This window comes from Mus caroli, unplaced genomic scaffold, assembly GCF_978045245.1.
Source record: "Mus caroli unplaced genomic scaffold, Mus_caroli_1 scaffold_10, whole genome shotgun sequence".
Lineage (NCBI taxonomy): Eukaryota > Metazoa > Chordata > Mammalia > Rodentia > Muridae > Mus > Mus caroli.
This window is the reverse complement of record NW_028227265.1, coordinates 98011437-98027932: the sequence shown is the minus strand read 5'-3', so window position 1 is coordinate 98027932 and position 16496 is coordinate 98011437. Positions and strand designations below refer to the sequence as shown.

At 41.0% G+C, this 16496-nt stretch overlaps 1 long non-coding RNA gene across 4 annotated transcripts; it reads left to right on the top strand.

The window, feature by feature from the left end:
- Positions 1-3139: 3139 nt before the first annotated feature.
- On the top strand, positions 3140-13802 carry LOC110300784 (uncharacterized). 4 transcript variants are annotated; one of them, XR_015048732.1, is made up of 4 exons: positions 3140-3392; positions 12155-12441; positions 13041-13628; positions 13740-13796. It is a non-coding gene; the product is annotated as an uncharacterized LOC110300784 (long non-coding RNA). The 4 variants fall into 4 exon arrangements; XR_015048731.1 differs by having other exon boundaries at positions 12155-12445; XR_002378626.3 differs by lacking the exon at positions 13041-13628 and having other exon boundaries at positions 12155-12445; positions 13740-13802.
- Positions 13803-16496: the final 2694 nt, after the last annotated feature.

The window sequence follows — 16496 nt, the reverse complement described above, 5'->3', positions numbered from 1 at the left end:
AGAGTACCTAGGTCCTGTTCCTAGCACTTCCATGACATCTTGCAAACACCTGTACTTCCAGTTGCAGAAGGTCCGACACCCTCTTCTGGACTCCTGCTCACACATATTGCAAATATACTCATGCAGGCTCACACGTGTGTGTATAAATACAAAACTACATTATCTTTTTAAAAAAAATAGTGAATGACTTATGGTAATGAAATTTTTTATAACTATATTACCAGTTACACCTTTAATCCCTATGAATGCATAAAGCAGAAACATAAATTAGGTCTTTTTGGTGCTAACATTCAGCATGAGTAGATGACACTCATATCTCTATATAGCAAAGCCGGGAGACAGTATCTCCAGAGAAGGTCTGTGAAGAATCTCTTGTCTCTTTCATTGTGACCCTAAAGTCTCTCCGAACCAACCCTTGAGTGTTCCTTTTTCTTCAGGTTCTTGCTTCTCCTTCTTCTTCTTTCCACTTACCCTGGATTTATTGATAGACAGAAATCTCCAATGGAGACTTCTCCTGTGCTACCTCTAATCCCACTAACAGTAAGGTTTTCCTAGTGACTAATAAGGCTTAGTCATCCAGTAACCTTAGTTTAAGGGTAAAGTAGATTCAAATCAATTGGCAGAGACAGAATTCTCTCTACTTTCCCCCATACCTTAAAATTTCCTATCCATTTTTTTGTCAGTAATAAAACAAACAAACAAACAAAAAATACAAAACCCACAAAGGGAAAACTACTAGAATTCCATGGAGAACTTTCAAAAATATCTGGAGGTTATTAAATTAGTGAGAGCTCACTTTGACTTCTTACCAGGTGGCTCCCATCCCTTCCTGCTTGTCCTCTGTGTTTCTTTAAGGGGATGCAAGCAGGAGAAGGGGGGGGGATCAAATAAGCAAACAAAACAACAAAACAACAACAACAACACTAAAACGCACACCGAAAGTATCAAGCTCTCCCACAAATAGTACCTGTAAAATCCTCCCCTAAATGTGAAGAAAACAAAAAAGAGAGATGACTCCACAGCCTGCTCACAAGCTTAAACACTGGTCTTGTAACTATACTGTGGTCTTTACACTGATTCAGAAATCCCAACACACATACACACACACACACACACACACACACACACACACACACACACACACACACACAGAGCCTTCAAAAGATACATTGAAAGACTGATATCAGGAGAAATAGAGGACAAAGGCCAGAAACTCACAAACAGGATCTGTGGGAGTAACCGCCCCTCCCTCTTTATCTACACGATTTCTTTCTGGATAAGCCCTATGGAAATGGAAACCCCTAGGGCTTCTGAAAGCAGGAGCATCCTTGGCTGGAAGCTGGAAGCTGCCTGGGCAAATTCAGGGTCATGGCTCCGAAAGGAAGAAGTCAGATCCCCCTATCTGTCTTCTCTATGGTTAGGATTAGAACCAAAGATGCCAGTAGGGGCCCTGTTTCCCCTTTTTATATCAAGACACCAGTTGTCTTGAGAAGCAGCCCAAGAGATGGCTAAAAATGGGTTTTTAAAAAAGACGAGTAAAGGTTTCTACCTGTTTACTTGTGTTCTCCTGTATTTCCTTAAAGGAGTTATTTATGGGAAGTAGAACGTGGGAGGGACTTAGGAGAAAGAGAAGAGGGGAGGGGGAAAAAGAGGGGAAGAATCAGGTATGGGAGGAGATGAAAGAGATGTACAGAGGGTCAGGAAATTGAACAGAGGTGTGTAGCAATGGGGGATGGGGCTCTAGGGGTAGCAACCAGAAAGTCCCAGATGCCAGGAAAGCAAGAGCCTCCCAGAACCCCATGGGGATGACATTACCTGAAATACCCCACAAAGGGGAGGGAGAACCTATGGAGACCATATTCAGAGTTTAGCCATGCCCCTTCCCCATATTGAGGGATGGGGTCACCCACCCATCTCCAAAATTTTAACCCAGAATTGCTCCTGTCTAAAGGAAATACCGGGACAAAGAGTGAAAGAAAGGCCATCTAGAGACTGCCCTATCTGGTGGTCCATCCCACATACTGACACCAAACCCAGACACTATTGCAGCCACCAAGAAGTGCTTGCTGATAGGAGCCTGATACAGCTGTCTCCTGAAAGGCTCTGCCAGATCCTTACTAATACAGATGGGGGTGCTTGCAGCCAACCATCAGACTGAGCACAGGGAACCCAATGGGGGAGTTAGGGGAAGGACTGAGGAGCTGAAGGGGCCTCATCTGGCATCAATGGGAGGGGATGCTCTTGGTTCTGTGAAGACTTGATGCCCTAGTGCAGAGGAATGCTAGGGTGGTGAGGAGGGAGTAGGTAGGTGTGGGGGGGAGTGCCCTCATAGAAGCAGGGTAAGGGGGGATGGGGTAGGGAGTTTACAGAGGGGAAACCGGGAAAGGGATAGCATTTGAAATGTAAATAAATGAAATATTCAATTTTAAAAAATAAGACAAGCCGGGCATGGTGGCGCACGCCTTTAATCCCAGCACTTGGGAGGCAGAGGCAGGTGGATTTCTGAGTTCGAGGCCAGCCTGATCTACAGAGTGAGTTCCAGGACAGCCAGGGCTATACAGACATACCCTGTCTCGGAAAAAAAAAAAAAATACAAGTTAGCTGTGATTTAAAATAGTTTGTTAGCCGGGTCCTGATGGCTCACGTCTTTAAACACAGACGTAGGCAGAACCAGGTCTACAGAGAGAGTTCCAGGACAGATAGGGCTATACAGAAAAATCCCTGTCTTATGAACATGAATGAATGAATGAATGAATGAACGACTTGTTTATTTTGTTGAAAGAGATGATATTAGGTTGATAGATTTAAGAAAAAAGAGAGTAAGTTTTTTCCCTTTCTTGCTGTATTAAAATACTGAAACCACCACTGAGGGAAGTTCTTTGGCTTTTTAAAATATGATTTTTAGGCCTTACCAAAGCCAAGTCACTACTCAAGTCATCTATGTTTACCTAACACAAGTTAGTTCCAAAAATAAAATGTAAATAGAAGGACTATCTCAAATGTTCCATATTGTTGGTATCAGGACCTCGGAAATCCAGAACATCACATGGGCATGACCAGCACATCGTTGCCAAGGCAACAGTCACCATATTCCCAGAATCCACTTGGATCACCTCCTACCTTTACCTGTAACTGTCACCATCCATATATAAAGAAAGGCACCCCTCCTCTCCCTCTCCCTCTCTCTCCTCTCTCTCTCTCTCCCTCGCCCCTTTCCTTTCCACTGCCACCTTGCTCCTCTTTCTGTCAATAAACCTCACATGGAAATGTTTGGCCTGATGTGGTCTCCAGAAGCCACTGGAAGATCACAGCATGTATTATGGCGGATGGCGGCAGATCACTAATCATAATAATTTTGTGAGAATTGTCAACTTAAAGCAACTACAAAAAATGTAAGTGTTGACAAACGGCAAGATGCAGAGGGAAAATACAGGCTCCACTGGGTCCAGGGAAAGGCGATTAGATGATGGATACTTTTTTTTTTTTTTTTTTTTTTTTGGTTTTTCGAGACAGGGTTTCTCTGTATAGCCCTGGCTGTCCTGGAACTCACTTTGTAGACCAGGCTGGCCTCGAACTCAGAAATCCGCCTGCCTCTGCCTCCCAAGTGCTGGGATTAAAGGCGTGCGCCACCACCGCCTGGCCTACTTTTTTTTTTAAAGCAACACTAGGCTAGGGCCGTCTGTCCTTCCACTGACTAAGCCGCAGTGATAAAGAATCCTATTGTTGTTGAGAAAGATAATGAAAAAAAAAAAAAAGCAAAAGCAAAGATAAGGCCATTGATAGGAGTTAAATGGAAACTGAATTAATGCCTGCATGGAAGGAGCCAGCAGGCATAGATAGATCCGATGTTCATACGGCCTTTAAAGACCCAGGGAGCTGAAGTGCCTTTAAAAACACACTGGTGTCTAGGATATCAGCAGCATCAGGCAAATGTCAACTTCTGTGTCACAACAAAGCAAAGATCTGTAACAATTAAAATGCTACCTTTCTTCATTTGTAAGACTATCCTTATTAAAAATCAGGAGGCCTATTCCTTCTGACCCAAATGGGTAGCTGGTTGTGAATGATGGCGAGAATTATATATAAGGCAAAAAGGGTCCCAGCAGATAACAAGATCGTGAGGCAGGTAGAAAGGAAACCGCAGAATTTTAACATACAGCAGTCAGGTCTCTAGTCAGTTTCAGGATGAACTGGTGGAAGGGGGAACTTCTCCTGGTATGTGAGAAGGAACCGATCTGAGAGGTGAGGTGTGGCTGTTGCCTCCGTCATTATTTTAGCAGGGATGGCCACACCCAGTAAGGCACATTTCAGAAGTACTTGGGTAGGATTCACAAAGAGCAACCCCACAACTAGTGACCTGCAAACATTACCCACATTGTCCTTCATGTCATGGGATCCTAGCTTTTATATCCTGCTAGGGGTGGTGGTGGCATTTATGACAGAATTTGAAGGCAGAGGTTAATGGTAAGAAAGATGAGTCTGCTGATATAAATGCTTTCTGCATATGCTTGAAGATCCAAGATTAATTCCTTGGAACCCAGGTAAAAGCAGGACATGGTAACAAGAATTTATATATTCCCAGCACTGCTTGGAGGAGATGGGATGGTGACACAGGACATTTTCTGGAGGCTCAGAGGCCAGCTAGCCTGGCTTATCCAGCAGAGAAACAATGTGAAGACCTTATATCAAGTAAGAGGGAAGATACAGACCAACACCTGAGATTGTCCTCTGACCTCAACGTGAACTCTAGGATGTTCATGCCTATACTCACACACAATCTGAAACTAGAACTCTTTAATAGACATAAATAATGTTAAAATAGGCTTTCTGGGTGGTTTAGAGGATATATATGTGTGTGTGTGTGTGTGTGTGTGTGTGTGTGTATAGCAAATATTGTTTTAATATGTATTATTATAATGAATAGTATAGATGATATATGTCATATATATCATTTATGTTTTTATATATATTTGTGTGTACATATATTGGCCTGGCTTTCTCTCTGCAGTTGAGGTTGCCTCAAATCTATCATTCTTCATCCCTCAAAGAGCAGAATCTTGGGATGACATCTCATCCATTCATCTCTGACTTGAAGCATCTCCTTCTCCTTATTTTACTAAATATTGAGCCTTCTCTTAGATCCTTAACTGACAATAGATTTTTTTCTTACTTAAATAAGATTGTTTCCATTTTTGCACATGAAGAAACTGAGACTGAAGACTGAGAGCTCTCTGACACCTCAGTCCCCTCTATGACAGTATAATAAACCGAGCTCCTTCTGACGGACACACTGAGGTACAAAGTTTGATGGCCAGTTAGTGGTTGCCCCAACAATAGGATGGGCTTCAAGTTTTCCTGACCCAAAACGTGGCTGAATCTCCATGGCTTTCTCCCTAAAGTCCTGGGATCTAGTATGCTCTCTAAGTTTCTCCTTGCCCCACCAGGTCATTTGAATAAGTTCCTTTGGCTGAAAATGTACTAACTGCCTTTCTTTCTCTAGTTTTTGCCAGGGCAAAAAATGACTCAGCCTATCTGCACCTATTTAGATTTCCCAGAGAAGGGTAGTTGGCCAGGTTTCACCAGAACGAATGTAGACTCCCAAGCTGCCACCAGTGTTCCTCCTGTTTTGTTGTTGTTTTTTGTGGTTTTTTTTGTTTGTTTGTTTGTTCGTTTGTCTTCTTTCTAGACAGGGTTTCTCTATGTAGCCCTGGCTGTCCTGGAACTCACTTTGTAGACCAGGCTGGTCTCAAACTCAGAAATCCACCTGCCTCTGCCTCCCAAGTGCTGGGACCAAAGGCGTGCACCACCACTGACCGGCTAGTGTTCCTCTTATAAGGAATCAGATGACAGTGGCATGAAGTTTCATCATCTCTGACAATTTAATCCCTTTTTTTTTATCATTTTTATCATTTATATTTAGTTTTAACTGTGTGTGTGTGTGTGTACATAAGTGCAGGTTCCTGTGGAAACCAGAGCAATCTGGACCCTTAGAACTGGAGTTATAGGCACTTGTGGAGCACCCAGTGTGGGTGCTAGGAGTTCTATTTGCATCCTTTGTAAGAAGAGTGAATATTCTTACCAACTTATCTGTCTCTCCAGCCCCCTATTGCTTTTTGATTGACATTGTAATACTTGTAGGTACGTATGGTTATAATGTCTGACTTGATTCATGTATGCATTGGCTGGTGACCTACTTTAAAGGTACACTTCCTACTACGTTAAACTTGCACCATTTCTTGCTGGTGGCTTATTGGTTTGAGTGCTGTAGTGGATAATGACTCTGTCTCCTCTACGAGGTATTCAGAAGACAAGTGTTGAAGGATGGGGAGATGTCTCCATGGGTAAAGTGCTTACTATGAAAGCATGAGAGTCAAAGTTGCTATCTCCAGCATCCATGTTAATATGTGAGTATGGCAGCTTTTGTCTGCAATCCCAGAGCTTGATGATGTAGACAGGCAGGTCCTGGGAACTCACTGGTCAGCCAGTCTATCTAAAAATGTGAACTTCGAGTTCAGTGAGAGATAGTGGTTCAAAAAATAAAGTGGAGAAGCAACTGGGAAAGACATCGTGATATATGTATGCCACATGCCCACATAGTGAAGTGCTTTCTCACACCCTTACACAAGCACACACATAGTACTATACACAAACACACCATACTACACATGCCATCCTACACACACACTCACGTACACACACCATACTACACAAACATACACTAACATATATACTCCCATGTGTATATTCTATACTATATAAACCATATTATACATATACACTCTCTCACACTCACACACACATACACACCCACACATGCAACTCACATGTGCACATACCATACAACACACACACATAAAACAAATTCCTCATGTTGAAGTGAATAAACACCCGTCCTGATGGTATGAGCCCGGCAGCCTCTCTCTCAGGCTCTTAATGTGTAATGAATGTAAAGGAGATCAGAGTGCTAGATTGCTAGAACACATACATATGTAGATATATGCTAGTTACAACCTAGAGGAGAGCACAGTCAATGGAGTAATATGTGGAAGACAGAAAACTTATTTGCGGATGTAACTTAAAGTGGTTAGGGGGGAAAAAAAGAAACCCAAACCAAGAAAATCCTCTAGGATAATTTAAGGAAATAAAAAAGGAATGCTATTCTAAGAAATGTTAAACAGAAATTGTGAAAGGAGGATCAAAGCTTGATACTTTTGAGCAAAATTGCCTGGTCTGGTGACTTGAAGAGGAGAGTGAATTAGGAGAGAGCTAAATGGGGGTTGAGCCAACTAACTGCCTTCTGGCTTTTTGTTGCTGTTTGTTGTTCCTGAGAGGAAGAACTGCTGAGAGGAAACACAGGCTGAAAGTGTTTTCTCAAGAGTCAACTACAAGATTTAACTTTAGTTGACCCCAGGTCACTGACAGAAACCAGGAAAAAACAAAACAAAACAAGATGGAATCCTCCCCAGGAGGCAAAACTGGATTCCTTCCCCTGTGTCTCTGTTACTTTGTATCCATCCTATGAGTGCATCTCCCCAGCCCCAGTATCCCAGTACTTGACAGGGATACTTTGGGCTCTAATGTTTGGCTGATTGTCTCATTCTTGACCAGTCTTTAAAGGAGGGAAAGCACCACGGATTAAGAGGCAGGAAGACTGTAACCCCTAGAGTATTATGTACTGTTACACGGCTGTGTTTATTGCCTCTTTAGAGCTGGCTACTCTGCAGAGAATCCAGCTTCCTGGAGGCTCCTGTGTTGTGTCCAGGTGTTTATCACTGGGACTATCAAAGCACTTAAACTGTACCTTTGAAGCACAGCGCACTAGACACTGACGAACAGAGATGTCACCAATCAGCAGTCCTGAAAAGCTGGCTTCTGGAAGAAGTGGGAAGGAATCAGACTAGCTATCAAGGAGGAACTTTCTTATGTCACTGGAATCCCGAACCCACCTCGAGCGAGTGACACAGCCTTCTGACTGTGTCTCTTCATGAGGTTTGTGCAGTTCTGTGCTATCCAGTTCATCTTTGTGTTTACCTAAGCATCATGTGTAGCCTGCAAAAGGAAGTTAGTGAAGCCTTTTGAGTGCATTGTGATTTCCATAAATTAACTTCTATGGGAATATTTTTGATGCACGGGAAGCAGCTGTTTTATTCAGTAGCCGTAGGCTGGACATAATATATGCATGCTACAGGACTCGTTGTGTACAAGAACTGTAAAATTGCTGGAAAAAAAAAGGGGGGTTGGGGGTGGGGTGGAGTGGGGTGGGAGATAAGCAGATTCTCAGCCTGTGGGTAGGTATGTTGCTATTCAAGCCTCACGCCAGCATTGTTTCCTATTTAGTTTGCCTGTTTAGAAGGCTATGCTTATGCTTCAGCCTTAAAATTTTAGATCTCAAAAATTTCTCTCTGTGAGGCAAGACTAAAGAAACCAAAACACAGACATTTTACCAAGAGAAAAACTATGGCAGTGTCTTAGTCAGGGTTTCTATTCCTGCACAAACATCATGACCAAGAAGCAAGTTGGGGAGGAAAGGGTTTATTCGGCTTACACTTCCATGCTGCTGTTCATCACCAAAGGAAGTCAGGACTGGAACTCAGACAGGTCAGGGAGCAGGAGCTGATACAGAGGCCATGGAGGGATGTTCACTGGCTTGCCTCACCTGGCTTGCTCAGCCTGCTCTCTTATAGAACCCAAGACTACCAGCTCAGAGATGGTCCCACCTACAAGGGGCCTTTCCCCCTTGATCACTAATTGAGAAAATGCCTTACAGTTGGATCTCATGGAGGCATCTCCTCAACTGAAGCTCCTTTCTCAGTGATAACTCCAGCTGTGTCAAGTTGACACAAAACTAGCCAGCACAGGCAGTAAGTTAAATACCTAAAAAGAAAAAAGACACAGTGATCCAGAGGGGCTGTGGCGTGTCCTTTTCAGCCTTACTATATAGTAATATGAGGTATTGTAAGATTGTATAATTTATTAGTAGTATTCTAGTATCATTCACATGTAACATATTCTAATATAGTTATCATACTCATGGTATAGTTACTGATACAGGCCAAACACATCCAGAAAAGAGACCATCCAGGAAGAAAGAGTGTCAAGGCAACACACCAACAGTCTCTCTTGCCCAGCTCATTGCAAAGCCTGTGCTACAATAGGGGGCAAGAACAGCAAGCCAGCAATGGGACCTGCCCCTCCGTCGATCTAATCACCCATCTCTGCTTACAAAGAGGTCTGCAGTTAGAACTTCGGAAGTGTGCTGAATGATCACATTTAATTGCTTCATTGCGCTTTGAAGACATGGAAGGCCAAATGAGAAGGGTGATTTGGGTCATAGAAGAAGTGTTGCGATTAGAAGCCAAAATCAAGTGTACATTGATTTAAAACTAACAAACAAACCAAATTCAGTGGTATTTCCATGCCTAAGTGTCAGTCAGTAGAGATTCTTATTCCTTGGTCTTTACTTTTTCTCAGTTTAGAAATTGTTTTATCTATTCTTTATTTCTACTGTTTTCATTTTGATAATTTGGGGCAAGGGAACTAACAATGTATTTCATTAATGACATTTTCATATATATAGTATTATACTGTGTTCATATTTGTCTGACCCCTTCCTCATACTTTCTATTTCCTCTACCTCCTTCTGATTCTATGTCATACACACACATATGTATGTATATATATATATATATATATATTATATAAATCTAAACATGCATGTAAAATATTATATATAAATCTAGATTTATAGGTAATATAATATATATTTAGATTATGATATTATGAGGGAAAATATAATGTTTTGTCTTTCATTTCTTCCACTAACCTTTCCTGTAAATTATCTCTTAGACCTCTTTCTACCCTGTCATATATCTCTTCTACTTTCATCTCACAAAGGCATACACACACACACACACACACACACACACACACACACACACACAATTAAATCTAGATTGTGTATATAAGAGAAAAATATTTGTCTCTCTGAATCTGACTTACATCCCTTATGTTAATTTTTAATGCCAGTGAGTGATCATCCTGAATTGGAATTTTAAAAGATTCAAAGAAACATTGCTTATCCCTAAAAAATTGTTAGAATATACAGAAGACAGGAAAGAGAATACAAAAGACTCATCAAGCCTGGCGTTGGTGGTGTGCACCTTTAATCCCAGCACTTGGGAGGCAAAGGCAGGTGGATTTCTGAGTTCAAGGCCAGACTGGTCTACAGAGTGAGTTCCAGGACTGCCAGGGCTACACAGAGAAACCCTGTGAGAAAAAAAAAGACTCATCAACAAAGAATTTTAATTGTTAACTATCCCTTCTTGTATTTATTTATTTAGATTATATCTTAATATGTTTTCTTATTTTTACTATGATTTTTCTATGATACTTTTGTGGGCATTTTTTTTAATTAAAAAGAAACCTGTTTAATATACTATTACTAAATATTTTTGGTTGTTTACTTGGTTGGCTTTTTCTTTCTTTTTTCTTTTTCCATGGTTACGTATATGCTGTGTTCAGATGCAGATGCACTACCTATTCAGGCCCCAGGCTGCTGCTATCCAGTGTCCCCAAGGCAATATTTCAATGGAACCTAGTGCATGGTGTTTGAAATTGTTTGCCCAAGAATCCCCAATCTCTGTCTCCTGAGCCCAGGACACACACCTACCTGCCATTTCCATGGGTGCTGGAATCTCCTGTCCTCATGCAAGTACCTTGTCTCCACTCCGTGGCCCAGCACTAGAGCTTAGGCAGTCACTTCTGTAATGTTGAGCACCTGAGCCAGCTTCATCCTCTAGTGTTTGTTTGTTTGTTTGTAGGTATTTTGTTTTGTTTTTGTTTTTTACAAATAACACAGTATTAAATGCTCTTGTTCACAAAATCCTTTGTATAAGAAAAAGAGTATCCTCACACTGCTTTATAGAACAGTACTTTCTAGATTACAGGATAATGAACATTTGGAAAACCATAGTCCATACACAAAATGCTTACATGTATGTTTTATTGATGTCACTGTGGTCGTTATATACTCTGAGAAATAAATGATTTTGAAAAAGACCCTTTTTCCCTTTGGCATGATCCCCAGTGTGAGAAAAACACTTAATTGGCAGCAAGAGGCTATAAATATATCCGATTTTTTTTTTTTAAGAGGAAAACTTGCTCCAACTCCCTGGGTATCAGGCCAATTCTGTAGTGAAGACAAAGAACTCCCCCTTCCTAGCCTGGGGGTGGTGGTGCACGCTGTTAATCCTAGCACTTAGGAAGCAGAGGCAGGTGGATTTCTGAGTTTGAGACCAGCCTGGTCTATAAAGTGAGTTCCAGGACAGCCAGGGCTACACAGAGAAACCCTGTCTTGAAAAACAAACAAACAAACAAAACCAACAACAACAACAAAAAGACCTTCCCCTTCCTATAGCTTTCAAGTAAGAAGTAAGTGGTTGGAGGTAATGTGATAAGTCCTGTCACACAAGATAACACTGTCTAGAGGGAAGCTGCTGAAGGCCAGGGAAACCCCCTCAGGATATAGGTTCTGTGAGGCTCTTCATTTTTAGATGACCATTTTACCTAGGATGAGATGGTTTCAGAGCAAGAAAAACAATGGAACAAAAAAATAAACATGTAAGAACCATAGGAGGCTAGAGTCATTGCAGCTGGAAATGACAGCTACCGATAGGCAGGCTCTGCTTCAAGGATAGTGCTTAAGAAAATCAATGGGCTGGAAAGATGTACCCACCCACGATGTAAGTAATGCATCTAGACCTAATGACTTTACAAAGAAATCTCTTGCATTATTGTGTGAATGAACAAAAATTTTAAGGGATAAATAAAAATACTATTAAGAATCACATACATTTTCTTAATTTGAAAAAAAAATAATTAAAAAAGTCCCCCACCTTCCTTTCTACAATTTGTCTTTTTAAAGGTATGTTTACTTTATTTTATGTGTATGAGTGTTTTGCCTCCACACATGTATGTGTAGCACATGCATACCTGGTGCCCGTGGAGGTCAGAAGGCATCAGGTTCCTTGGAAGTGGAGTTCTGGATGGTTATGAGTCACCACGCGGGGTCTGGGAATTGAACACGTGTCAGAAAGAACAGCAGGTGCTGTCCACCGCTGAACCATCTCTCTGGATTTTCTTCCTTTACTTTCAGTGGAACACAGACCACCAGCTATGTTTTGTAACAGTACTAGCTCAGATCCGGGAGATTTCTACCATCATCATGGAGACAGACTCCACCTTAGGAGTCCGAAGCCTGAATGAAGCCTAAGACACAACAGTCAGCTTTAGCAGCTATATCTCTCAGGCAGTTGAGATGGCTCAGTGATTGAAACCCTGGCTGTCAAGCCCCATGACCCAAATTTGATCCTCATTAAAGCTCCACATGGTGGGAAAGAGAACAGATTCAAGTTGTCCTCTGACCTCCAGACAATGAAGTAGGTGGGTAAGTAAGTACGTACATATATAAAGTAAGTGTAAAACCTTTACCCCACCCCAGACAAGATTTCTCTGTGTAACCCTGGCTCTCCTGGAACTTGTTCTATAGACTAGGCTGTCTTTGAACTCACAGAAATCCACCTGCCTCTGCCTCCTGAGTGCTGGGATTAAAAGTGTGAGCCACCACTGCCTGACCTTTAAAAAATGTTTAAAGACATCTCTCTTGTTCACTAGGCAGACTGAAGCTACACATTATACACACACACACACACACACACGTGTGTAAAAAAGATCCATGTCCAATTGATTTATTTTTCTCCTTCTTCCTTTAAACCCATCTTCCCTCTCTTCCTTGTTATATAAATATCACATTGTTGGAGACCTGAAATTGGGCTCACATAGTCTCATGGCATCTAGATATGCTACTTGCTGCTTTTCAGCCTTCACATCTAATTGGAAGGGCAAATGTTTCTTTCTTTCTTTTTTTTTTTTAATTTCTTATGTGATTTTTAATCTAGTAGCCACCCACTCAAGAAGTAAAATACATTACATTTTCTATTGAAATGAAGTTAGAACTACTTCTTGTTGTATCTTATTCCTAGACAGCAGAACCGAGAGAAAACGAGATGTCCTGACCCTTCAGTTGACTCCTTCTGTGCCAAGGCTCTCATAGCAAAATGTTGATGGATTCTACAAATAGATTTGCTAAAACTGATATCAGGCTTGAGTGTTCAAAGATGAAAGGATCCAGTCAGCAAAAGAAGTGAAAAAGTCACTTTCAAGCATCCAACATAGGGAAGGGGAAGCTAACTAGGCTTGTATACATTTGCTCTGAAACTGTAACCTTAACAGATACAATATCTGTTATCCAAGACACAATTTGGAAAACACATGAAACTCAAGAAGAAGGAAGACCCAAGTGTGGATACTTCACTCCTTCTTAGAATGAGGAACAAAACACCCATGGAAAGAGTTTTACAGATACTAAAGGGTCCAGCCCAGAAAGCCCTCCTCAAGAGTTTTCAGTCAGTCCCAGGGCTTATAGCAACTAATGCATAGCTCACTGAGTTTTTGCTGATTTTCATGTGTGGAGGTGAAACCTGCTTGTTCATCAAGCTCTGTAGGAACTGAGACAGTTACATAGAGGGTTACAGCCCATGATATGTTACTAATTAGAAGCAAGAAGCCAGGTATGCTATGTGTCTGACTTATTTTAAACTTGATCCTAGCCAAAAGGCTGGGAAGCAGTTATGACTTATTTTAAATCATATTTTTAAATCATTTTTATTTGTTCATTTTAGTATGTTCCAGGTCATCTATGGGCCACGCCCATGGCCAATGGCTCCTTCCATCAAGGACACACAAAGTTCCTCCATGGAGTTTATGTTCTACTTCAGCACAAAATTCAGGGAAATAGTCAGTAAGGTATCAATGCTGCAGAGATGTACAGCTGCATAAAATTAATAGAAGATGCATTCAAGCCCAGCTCCTATACCACCAGCCTTAGGTGAGAGAATGTCCCTGAGACTATGGACTGTAGGCTGAGCTCTTCAGAGTGGGAATGCCAGTCATCTGAAGATTGCCTTATAGGAATTATCAAATGTGGTCATTGCCCAGTATTGCAGAAGATTGTTCCAGGATCTGAAATCTGCTAATGAACGGGACCACGTATATAAAATGGTGTAGTATTTCATCTGTAGCCTGTTTAATCTCCCTATGTGGTTTAAATCATCTCTAATTTCTTACATGATACCTACTACAATGTAACTCTTACATCAATGATTGTTACGCTATACTGTTTAAGAAAGGATGATTCATGGCCTATATAGTCTATGCAGTTAATGTTTGGATGATTCTGTGGATGTAGCATCTGTTGACATATCAACTGTTGCAGCTTATCTGTACAGGTGATACAGTTTACAGTGTCAATCCAACCTACCTACCTATGTGATTTCTTATGCATACAAATCCCCATTTAATTTATAGAGGACAGGTAGTTGAAAATTAACCACAATAAAAATAAAATGAGGAGTGTAAGTTTTATTTGACTATAGTCTTTCTCTCTTGCTGTTTCCAGAATACTGTTTGCATTGTGGGTATGTACTTGGCTTCTTGTGTGATGTGAGATGGAACAGTTTTTGCACAGTGCAATGAAGGGAGTGGTGTGCACATTGTGATGTAGAACTGGAGTACTGTGCTAGGGAGACTGAGCACAAGCACTGTGACACCTTCATAGGACTTCTGATAACTGTGATGCCTACTGTTGGATGGTCACGCAGCAGCTTATACAACAGGGAACTGTTCCAGTTTGTGTTGTGTCATTGTGCAGCTCTTGTTTAGGTAAATATATTGTTGAGTTGTCCTGAATGCAGCTCTCTGTCATTATTAAAGATAGTATCTCCCAGCAAATGTACTGGTCTCTGACTCTTAAAATATCTCTGTGGTGTTCCCTGAACGTTGTGATGTAGAACTGGAGTACTTTGAGAATCTTTGCGATTTCATCCCATCACGCAAAATAGCAATTCAAAAATTAAGGGTTGTTTACTTTTGCGTGTCTCCATTGATATTTGTGAACCATGGATAACAAGAAGTGAAGCTAAAGCTGAAAGTGAAGGAGGGGACTCTGAGTGGCAGTCGAACCCATGGTCTGAATGGGGATGGGGACAGAAGAAAATAAGAGTTGGTGGCTTTCAAGTGTAATAGACAAGAGGCAGAAAATAAGGCCAAGGAAGAGCAGGATGTGGAAGCTCTGATCTTATTCTAACTGAGGTGAAAATCGACTGCAGAATTTAAACGTTGGAGTGACATTATTTATGTTTCAAAGACACCACTTGGGATACTCTGGTGACTTCACTGGAAATACCAAGCACGAAGTCAAAAGAATGACTTTGAAAGCCACTGCTGAAACATACAAGTGAGTGTACCTGGACTAAGGAGAATAGTTATAGCAAAAACTAGAGCTTTTCTAGAAATATTTGAAATCAGAAGTTGTAAAAATGAGGAGGGAAAATATCGAGGGAAAGAAAGGACCAATTGATAACTATCCGATTTGAGCAATTAGTATAATTCCTAATTCTGTTCTAAATACAGTCCCAGTTGATGCACAAGCCTTGCATCTAACGCTCAGGGAACACCACAGAGATATTTTAAGAGTCAGAGACCAGTACATTTGCTGGGAGATACTATCTTTAATAATGACAGAGAGCTGCATTCAGGACAACTCAACAATATATTTACCCAAACAAGAGCTGCACAATGACACAACACAAATTGACATGCCATTGTGGATGGTAGAATTCTCATATGCCCTCACCCTTTCAGTGGAAAGCCACAGGAATTTGTGGCTGTTGAGAAATGGACATTCATTCTTTTCTAGTAACTACCTCTCTTCTAGGCTTCCCAATGTCAAATGGTTAATCCTAAGCACATATACACGTGAGCATTAGTAAATAGGCTGAGCAGGATATAAATATATATATGTGTGTGTGTGTGTATGGGGGTATCAATAATAATTAAAGAAGAGATTATAAATATGAAAGGGCTCAGAAGAGACACAGGAGATATTGGAAGATAGAAGACTGGAAATGAAAATACAGTACTCATAAACACACTTCTCAAAGAAAAAGTTTTAACTATTTTAAATTCAATAGAAACAACGTACTCAGGATAGGAACTATGGATATACATGTATATTTGCTTCTGTTTCTAAAATATTCCATATTCAACTTGGGCTTGTGTTAGTTGAGAAAAAATAACGATGAGTTTGAAATGGACTGTTCTCAAGTAAGGACCTAAAAGTGAGAGTACTGAGGGATGGAGCCAATGGCAGACACAAAAATCACTTCATGGAAAGGCATGGTGTCATAGATGATGCTGATTTTTGTAGGTGAGACACTGCCTAACAGATGTGTGGCTGCTCTCTGAGCCACTTAGGAACCAACAAATTGATCGGTGTAAACACTACGTATGCTTTACTGTGATGGACTTGAGCTGCAGAGAGAGACAAGCTGCCAAGAGAGGAAGCCATTTATTTTCTTTTACCCATTAGCAAGTATTTT